Consider the following 10653-nt stretch of genomic DNA (forward strand, 5'->3'; position numbering starts at 1 on the left):
TGGATACTCAGATATCTGCGGGGTACCAAAAACAAAGCACTTTGTTTCAAAGGTAGAGATACAATACTGACATGCTATGTAGATGCTGACTTAGCCGGAAATGTTGACATCAGAAGGAGCACTACAGGGTATGTCTATACTCTAGGAGGAACCGCAGTGAGTTGGGTTTCTCAACTACAGAAGATAGTTGCTCTCTCCATAACTGAAGCAGAATATGTCGTTGTTACAGAAGTCAGCAAGGAGATGGTTTGGCTCCAAAGTTTCTTGGAAGAGTTAGGCAAGAAATAAGAAAACAATGTCTTGTATTGCGAAAGTCAAAGTGCTATTCATCTAGCAAAGAATCCGTCTTTTCATTCCAGGACGAAGCACATACAATTGCGATATCATTTTATCCGTTCTCTTCTGGAAGATGGGATTTTGAAACTTGAAAAGATTAGTGAAGCTCAAAATCCGGCAGACATGTTGACAAAGACGGTGACCACGAAAAAACTGAAGTTGTGTTCAACTTCAGTTGGTATGCTAGAGTAACAAGATTAGAAAAACTGCTGCATTGATCGAGGTGTGAAGACAAATTAAAATCAGTCTTCAAGTGGGAGATTGTTGAAGAAAAGTTAAAAAAAAATGGTGGGGGAGCGCCGCCTAATTATAAGTCAACAAAAGGGGGCTTATTTTTTCAGAATTTGGGGGCGCCGATTTGGGTTTTTTAATAATTGGGGGCACCGAATTCAATGCCCTAATTTTTTTATTGAAATAGAAATAGGGTTAACTATAAGATTAGTCCCTAAGTTTCAACTATAAATACCCTAGCTCATTTAGTTTCAAAATCATCCCAAAATCTTCCATTTCTCTCTCAAGTGTGTTTTGTAAACACCTGTAATTTTTTCTTTTTAGTAAAAGATCTACATCAGTCCGGAGATGTAAGCACAATTGGCTGAACTCCGTTATCAATTTTTCGGGTATTATTTTTCCGCTTTTATTTCGTATTCTCACTAATCTGGCTATAGGGAAATTACTCGTACTCGGTTTATTTCCTAACAATTCTCTATTGCTTTTTAAGAAGCAAGTGTAAGATACAAAATCCAGCATCTGCAACCATTTTCTATTTCCGATATTACCATGTTTAATCCATAATACTAAGGAACGAACCATGGCTAAGAAATAGAAAAATACGAAAATTAAGATATTAGCATAATAATGTAAGCTTTCATTACTAATTGTTCCATAGTCGTCGATAGGTATGAAACTCATGCTCTTCTGCAACAGGAGTGGAACCAAGGAGATTGTTGCAATGGGTAACACCTTCATGAGTTTTGTTATTCTCTGTTCTTGGACTGCTTCCAGTACTGCTATTAGAAATGGAACCCAAGGATGTCTTTTGTAGGACCCCTGTCTGAGATAATCCAATCCAAGGACTATAATCTGAGCCCTCTGTCATTAGGTTAAGTACTGATGAGTTCTTAAAGTCTGCCATGGTGTTGCTGTTAATAGCATGTAAAGCCTCACCAAGAGGGCCACCCATGGAAGTCTCCCAAGAGACTGGAGTCCAATTAATTTTTCTCTTGTTTGATTCTTTAGTAACATTGCCCACTCCCAATCCAATGTGTATCTGGTTGAATTCATGAGACAATCGGAGAGGTGATGGAGTTAGATTTTTGTTGTGGGGAGAGGAAGTTGTGGACATGAAATCTGAGGCAGACATGGGGATTGATATAGAGAGTTGAGTCCTGCATGATTGAACATCAAGCTCGGGCAAGGAAATGATAGAATAATTGGACTGGCTTTTAGGCCAATCATCAATGAACCGGCGAAAGGAATGCTGAGATTCAGTTTCTTGACTAGTAAGATCTTATGATGAACCAAAATTTTGCACTCAATGGTGGAAGAGATTTTATGGGAAAGATTGAGCGGTTGCTTCGGATTCAAGAAAGGGTTTTCTTTAGATTGTAAGTTATTATCGGGGGATATCATGGACAGTCCTGGTGCAGTATGAGGCATATTTTCATCTACACTACCTTTATTCAGAATCAACCTACAATAACAGAAATTATAAATATAGAAGTAATATTATGTAATAGCTAACTTCTATCTCGGACTCAAAAATGGCTGTTAGATATGGATATATCTCTGACACGATCACACAAATATATGCTGGGGACTGGTTCTATCACCTGTTCAGTGGACCTGCTGTAGAAATATTAGATGCACCACCACGCTGCAAATTCTCAGGCTGCTGCCGAGCAATAGTGACGCTGTTGGGCTTGTTGCTACCACCAATCAGCCCTACCACTGATGTTGAAGAGGAGGAGACATTAGATATTAGCTTAGTGGTAGTAGTGGCAGTGGCAGTGGATGCGACGGAATGGCCTTCCACAGGCTTTCTTGAACGATTACGGCCTCTATTCATGTGGCGCTCGCAATGCTTCTGGTCGGCAACCTATTGTGGAATTCGGGTTAATTTCCACCAATAATAACAAATTCACCTTGAAAACTATTATCTGGTGACTAGTGTGAAAACGATTGTACTAAAAATCACCCCAAGGTAGATTCTCAGGAAAGAGTGAAGGGTAACAATGGTCCCTCTTAAAACTCACTCTCCTTAGACATAACTACTAAGACAAGTAATTTTAATAGGACAATAATTAACAACAACTATACCCGACAATAGCTATTAAATAGACATAAAAGAGAACACCAAAATTTAACGAGGTTAGACCAAAATTATGCCTACGTCATCGAACACTACTAAAATAATATTTCACTAATAGAGGAAATATTACAAAGAGAGAGAAAGAGTACAAATAACCTTTAATATAGAAGAAGGCTTATATTTGTGGGATACTTAACTAAGGAGGAGGAGGGATCTATTTATAACAAAAGAATTTCCCCTCCTCGTTATACAAAACCAATGTGAGATTCAAAATTTGCCAAAAAACCAACAAATCTCCACCTTGGAAAATTCCACACACATCTCTAAAAAAAATCCAATCTTCAATAGTGTCTGCAAATTCATCTTTCAATTTGTAACAATATTGACCAAGTCTAAGAAATGTTTAAACTTGACCACAGTTACCACTTTTGTCAACATATCAGCAGGATTCTCAGTGGTCAGAATCTTCTAGATTATGACTCCACATTCTTCTAGAATCTCTCGTACAAAGTGATATCGAACATCGATGTGCTTCGTCCTTGCATGGTAAACATGGTTCTTTGCTAAATGAATAGCACACTGACTGTCACAGTGCACTTTGATGTGTTTCTGTTCCATTCCCAATTCACCAAGCAACCCTTGAAGCCAAATTTCCTCCTTCACAGCCTCTGTAACTGCCATATACTCTGCCTCTGTAGTAGACAAAGCCACTGTTGACTGTAAGGTGGACTTCCAACTGACTAGTGCTTTTGCAAATGTAAACACATAACCTGTAGTTGATCGATGCTTGTCTAAATCACCTGCATAGTCTGAATCACAATACCCAACTACACACTTACCATCTTGTTTGTCTTGCTAAAAGACCAAACCAACATCTACGGTGTTTAGAATATACTACATAATCCATTTCACAGCTTGCCAATGCTCTTTTCCAGGATCACGCATATACCTGCTCACAACCCCAACTGCCTGTCGGGTCGCGTACACACCATTGCATACATCAAGCTACCAACAACACTTGCATACGAAACCTTTGACATGTATTCCCGTTCTGCATCATCCTTAGGTGACATGGATGCACCGAGCTTGAAATAAGGAGCAAGAGGTATACTAACTGGTTTTGACTTCTCATTCATGCCAAAACATTTTAGTACCTTCCTCAGATATTCTTTCTGAGACAAACAAAGCCTCCTCAATTTCTTATCCCTTGATATCTCCATGCCTAAAATCTTCTTCGCTTCACCAAGATCCTTCATCTCAAACTCCCTGTTCAATTGATTCTTTAGTTTCGCAATTTCTGTCTGACTCTTGGAAGCTATCAACATATCATCAACATAAAGAAGAAGATATATATAAGATCCATCTTGTAGCTTGCGTAAATACACACAATGATCATATTTGCTTCTTGTGTACTTCTGCTCTATCATAAACTTGTCAAATTGCTTGTACCACTGCCTTGGAGATTGTTTTAATCTGTACAACGATTTTTCTAATTTGATCACCATCTCTTCTTTTTCAGCAACTTTGAATCCATTTGGCTGAGTTATGTAGATTTCCTCATCCAAGTCTACATGTAAAAATGCAGTTTTTACATCCATCTGAACTAGTTCCAAATTCAACTGCGCTACCAAAGCCAACAAAATTCTGATGGAGGAATGTTTTACAACTGGAGAAAATACTTCATTATAATCAACTCCCTCCATTTGAGCGTAGCCTTTAGCCACCAATCTTGCTTTGTAGCGGATGTTATTATTGTCAGGAAATCCATCTTTCTTTGCATATACCTATTTGCACCCAATTGCCTTCTTTCCCTTCGGAAGACTAGCTAGTTTCCATGTCTGATTTTTTTGAAGGGATTACATTTCTTAATTCATGGCGATCCTCCACTTTTTATGTTTTGATCTTTGGACTGCTTCATTAAAAGTGGCAGGAACGTCATCAATTGCAATTAGTGATGCAAAAGAGACCATATCAACATAACGAGCAGGTTGTCTAATGGTCCTCTTTCCCTTTCTAAGTGCAATTGATTCATGTTGCTATTGAGGTTCTTGGGTCTGAACCTCTTCTTCATCTGACTCTTCTTCTACCATAGGAGAGTCAACATCAGTTTCTTTACTGGATGGGACAATTCTGCTTCCTTTAAACTCCACCTGTTTGGGAGTTCCATCTGTCTGCTCCAATTTTTCTGAAGTCACATTTCTCATCATGGTAGATTCATCAAAGGTAACATCCCTGCTTAAGATTATTTTCTTTGTTTCTGGACACCAAAGACGATAGCCTTTAATACTAGAGGTGATCCCCATAAAGGTAATCCCTCCTTAACATGGTAGTATGCAGTGGAACCAAACACATGTAAGGAATCATAATCTGTAGCAGGTTCTCCAAACCATTTCTCTAATGGTGTTTTACCACCAATAGCAGTCGATGGTATATGGTTGACAAGGTGACAAGTATAGACTAAAGCCTCAGCCCAAAATTCTTTGCCTAACCCAACATTAGACAACATACACCGAACCTTCTCCACTAATGTCTGGTTCATACGCTATGTCACCCCATTCTGTTGTGGTGTATATCTGACAGTGAAGTGTCTGATAATACCTTATTCTTCACAGACTTTCAAAATGGATCATTTTTGTACTCTCCACCATTGTCTGTATGGAGACGTTTTATTTTTATACTTGTTTGAGTCTCTACCATCTTTTTTCATTTAAGGAAAAATCCTAGCACCCCATCCTTTGTCTTCATTGTATACACCCAAACTCTCCGGGAAAAATCATCAACAAAGGTGACATTATAGTGTGTTCCTCCCAATGAAGTTGTCTTGGAAGGCCCTCATACATTTGAATGAACATAATCCAAAATACATTTAGTATCATGGATTGATGTTCCAAATTTCACCCTCGTATTTTTCCCTTTGATGCAATGCTCACAAAAAACTAATTTGCAAGCCCGAGCACCCTCCAATAATCTTTGATCTATCAGCAATTTCAAGAATTTTTCACCAACATACCCCAAGCGCATATGCCATAACCTGATTGCTTCTGACTCCTGTTCATCAGTAGAAGATGCCACTGCTGTTGTCCCAACAATTGTACTACCCAGAAAGTAATACACATTGTTTCTTTTTCGGATTCCCTTAATTATCACCAGTGAACCAGAGATAATCCTCATAATCCATCTTTTGCCCTCATTTCTAAACCTTTTGACTCTAAGGTTCCCACAAAGATGAGATTTCTCATTAAATATGGTACATAATGGACACCTGTTAAGGTTTTGATTGATCCATCCTGATTCCTCAAGCGAATTGAACCAATCCCAAGTGTGTCAAGAAGGGAATTATTTGCTATGTAGACAAATCCACCTTTTAGTTCTTTAAAATCAAAGAACCATTCTCTATTGGGGGTCATATGGTGGCTACAAGCTTAATCTAACAGCCATGAAATGGAACAGCTGGTTGATAGCGTAGCAGTGAATGCGAAATCTGAATATGCATCATCATACTCGATCAAATTTGACTCTGAGACAGTCTTTCCCCTTTCAGGTTTGCCTTTATTCTTTAGCCTGGGACATTCTTTCTTCCAGTGCCTTTTTTCTCGACAAAAGACACATTCATTTTTGCTCAATCTGGACTTTGACTTCGATCTCCCTCTCCTTCCTTTATTCTGACTCTTCGAACGACCTCTAACAACAAGAGCTTCTGCTTCGACACTTGTGTTTTCTTGTTTTTCTTTCTTTCTCAATTCATAACTATACAAGGCAGTTGTTACTTCACTGAAAGACACATCAACCTTCCCATGAAGTAGAGTAGTTTCAAGATACTCAAACTCGTCAGGAAGTGATCCCATCAACATCAGAGCCAGATCTTCGTCTTCAAAAGTCACGTCCATATTCATCACATCAGTCACCAGTTGATTAAAGCTAGTAATGTGATCATTCATAGTGGTACCTGGTACATAGTTGAAGCAGAACAATATCTTTTTCATGTAGAGCTTGTTCTGACCGCTTTTCTTCAAAAATTTCTCCTCCAGTGCCCTCCACAATTTACTTGAAGAAGTTTCCTTAGAAAATGCATGCTTATGCTCTATAGAAATACATGATCGAATAGTACCACATGCCAATCTATTGATCCTCTTCCATTCTTTCTCCTCAACATCATCTGGTTTCTCTCCTTCAATAGCAATGTCTAGACCTTGCTGAAATAGGGCATCTAGAACCTCACTTTGACATATGCCGAAATAACCGGTGCCATAAAAAATCTCCACTGTAAATATAATATATTTGTCATAACATTTCTTGCCAAAATTGAAGATGAAGAAGTTGTTGACGACGATGTGGATGTTTTTGTGTCATCTGCCATTTCTGCTTCAAATTCTATTTAATAGCTGTCAATGCGGAATGTCAATTAGCCCAAGGAAATTTTTTTTCTGGTGTGGAAGATCAACCTAAGCCGCAACCACAGAACATACTAAAATAAACCAAGAGCTCTGATATCAATTATTGTGGAATTCGGGTTAATTTCCACCAATAATAACAAATTCACCTTGAAAACTATTATCTTGGTGACTAGTGTGAAAACGATTGTACTAAAAATCACCCCAATGTAGATTCTCAGGAAAGAGTGGAAGGGTAACAATGGTCCCTCTTAAAACTCACTCTCCTTAGACATAACTACTAAGACAAGTAATTTTAATAGGACAATAATTAACAACAACTATACCCGACAATAGCTATTAAATAGACATAAAAGAGAACACCAAAATTTAACGAGATTAGACCAAAATTATGCCTACGTCCTCGAACATTACTAAAATAATATTTCACTAATAGATGAAATATTACAAAGAGAGAGAAATAGTACAAATAGCCTTTAATATAGAAGAATGCTTATATTTATGGGATACTTAACTAAGGAGGAGGAGGACTCTATTTATAACAAAAGAATTTCTCCTCCTCCTCATACAAAACCAATGTGAGATTCAAAATTTACCAAAAAACCAACACAACCGTATCTCTCGAGCACCGCCATTTCTTTCCATCGGATTTACGACACCTTCCTGGCTCTAGATCAGTGTTGCTTGAGAACCCAAGTTGAAAAGCTCTCCGTCCCACTGCTGGAACATCATAGAAACAAAAACATGATAACACATGTCAGCAAAACAGACAAAGATTCCAAATTCTAACTTCGGAACGAAATCTTCAAGTGAAAGGTATTAGCCTAAGCTAGTCTGTGTTTGATACTAAATGTTAACTTTCAGCATTACTATTGCATTGTTTTCACTTAGCTCAAAAGTTCTTCAGAGTAGAAAATAAAAATGAGAACAGAAAGCCCATAAATGTTTTTTTCCCCTTACTTCCTAAACAAGAGAAAGAACGTACACGTACTAGGTCTGAGGGGTCCACCAGAAAAGCTTGAGAAATCAGCAGAAACAAGTGGTTTTCTTATAGGAAAGAGAAGATTATATGGTATAGGCACATTTGAAATTATATATTTGTAGATCAAAGCCTGGTGTTCCAGCTCCATCCATTGACATGGAGAAAATGCTCCTTTATACCCCACATGCATGTTTGCACCATTGAGTCCTCCATTGTTGTATCCTGAAATATAAAACCAAGAAAAAACAAAAAAGTTCGTATTTATCATCATTTACTACTCATGCTTGTATACATTTTAGAGTACATCTTGATATACTAGTTAATAATAAACTAATTCCTACAACATTTTAAGGAGGGAAACAAAATCATGGTTTTGTTGTGTTTGATACAACAAGAAAACATAATATTTTATTTTATGATGGGTGGAAATGGTAAAGATGACAAAAAGGAGATGATTTATTTAAGTGGAAGAGAAAAAATTGAAAACTTCACTTTTATTGATATTACTTTAAAAGGAAAGACCAATCACAAGTTTTTCCATGAAAAGACCCAAAACCGGGGAACCAACAACAAAAAACATGTCTAATCTTGGATACAAACTCACAAACATGTATTAAACAACAATGTACATGCGTATGTATGCACCTTGTAGGTGAAAGTTTGGGAAAGTGAGATTTTTGGAGTTCCGGTCCACTGAAAGAGCGTCCGATTTGGGGGCAGGGAAGCTCAGCATTTTCTGCTCTTGTTGTTCATCAAAGAAGAGGGAGGAACTGGATCTAAACGGCTTAGAGCCTGGAAATTCATCATTTTTAGCCAGTTTTGAACTCCTCTACTCGTCTTCATTATTCTCTTACTTGAAGAACCCAGATCCGTACCACTTGTGATTTGTGTGAGGATCTGAATCAAGAGAAGTGAAGCCAGTTGTAGTCTGTGAACCACAAACCCCTCCAAACCCACCACCCCAAAACCCATGGAAAACTTATAAAAACTCTACACTCAACAAATGAAGCATTGGGTTCATGTTAAAGACAGTAGCTTGAGAGAGTTCAATGAGGTTCATTTTAAGTCAAGATTTGATATATCTTAGAGAAAATGAAAAATGTTAGTAGTAAATAATTGGAGAGTAAGAGAGAGAATAAGAGAGGCAATGAGAACACTGACTGGACAAAGCTAGCACAATATACTATATATATATATATATATTCCAGACGGACTAGCAAAAAATATCCCCCAAGAAGAGATACATTGCCTCGTGAAAATCATCATAACTAAATTCATCATTCTTTTGTTCTGCACACCATTGTTTTCGGAACCGGATCGGTTAGTGAACCGGTCATGCTACAGGTTTATTGGTTCAACCGGTCGAACTGGTCTGATCGGTCGGAAGAACCAGAAAAACGTCATAATTATTTAAAAATTTAAATAAAAATACCAAAAATATTTAATAAAAAATAATTTTTTATATCACAAGTCATATTCAAAGCAAGTCATAACATATATAAGTTAAAAACCATAAAATCAAGTGAAACAAAATGATTCAAATTAACTACAACATAATATTTAAGGTAAAACATATTAAATAATAAATATAATTATATAACTATAATTAAAAAAAATTGGGGTTAAAAAAATCATAACAAAATGATATTGTTTGGTTTAATTTTTTTTTAAAAACAATCCCACATGGCTAAGAAACATAGAAGAGCATCCCAAAAGTCTAAAGAGAAAATATAAGAACAAAACAATCTCACATTGCTAAGAAACATAGAAGCGCATCACAACTAACTTCTATAAATAATAGAGGTAATTTGGCATTCAAAATCATGGAGCCTTTTGGTGAGCATTGAGTGAACTATTCTTTCACTTCAATCAAGCTCGAATTTTAGGCTTCAATCGAACTTCTAATTTTTTTTTGAGTTCAAGCCTTTTTGAGTTCAAGTTTCAATATTATATTTCGAGTTTGAGTTGAACTTGATAATTTTTAGCTTGTGAGTTTGAGTTGAGTTGAGCTTACTTTTAAAGTTTTCAAGTTCGAGTCGAGCTCAGCAATACTCGAGTTCGACTTGGCTCGTTTAACAAACGACGTTGTTTGGTTTAATTTTTTTAAAAAAAAACAAAAATCCCGATTTTTCCCAGTTTTTTCCTGTTTTCAGCCGGTCCGGTTCGAACGGTTCAGCGGTTCTGGCCGGTTCACTAATAGCGGTTCAACCGGTTAAGATTAAACCGGACTAAGTAACGGTTTTCGGTTGAACCGGCCGTTCCGGTCCGGTTTTCAAAACAGGCTGCACACTACACTTCAAACTTAGTATTTCCACAACAATCTCTTTCATGGAAATTCAAGACATGTTTGAACTCATAATAACAACTGAATATATATTAGAATTAAGTGTGTGAAATTGTCTTTGGGTTGAGTCTTTCATCAAATAAAACAATCTCATCTGATAAAAATAAGAAGGACCCATCCGAATCCATATAATTTCAATTCAATATACAAAAAGTTTCAAGCTTTTTACCATATACTCTAATTGCTGTTAGATTGGAAAAAGAGTTGGTTTTGAACCAAGAGGCAAGAGGTGATGTTAGATTACAATAAGTAGCCTCTTCTGTTTAGGTAGATTACAGTTGGGTGAAAT

General features: G+C 37.0%; 1 pseudogene; it reads right to left on the reverse strand.

The window, feature by feature from the left end:
- Positions 1-1210: 1210 nt before the first annotated feature.
- Positions 1211-9089, reverse strand: LOC120121303 (annotated as a pseudogene).
- Between the last annotated feature and the right edge of the window lie 1564 nt (positions 9090-10653).

The sequence above is a fragment of the Hibiscus syriacus genome, unplaced genomic scaffold, assembly GCF_006381635.1.
Source record: "Hibiscus syriacus cultivar Baekdansim isolate YM2019G1 unplaced genomic scaffold, ASM638163v2 tig00110369_pilon, whole genome shotgun sequence".
NCBI classification, from domain to species: Eukaryota; Viridiplantae; Streptophyta; class Magnoliopsida; order Malvales; family Malvaceae; genus Hibiscus; species Hibiscus syriacus.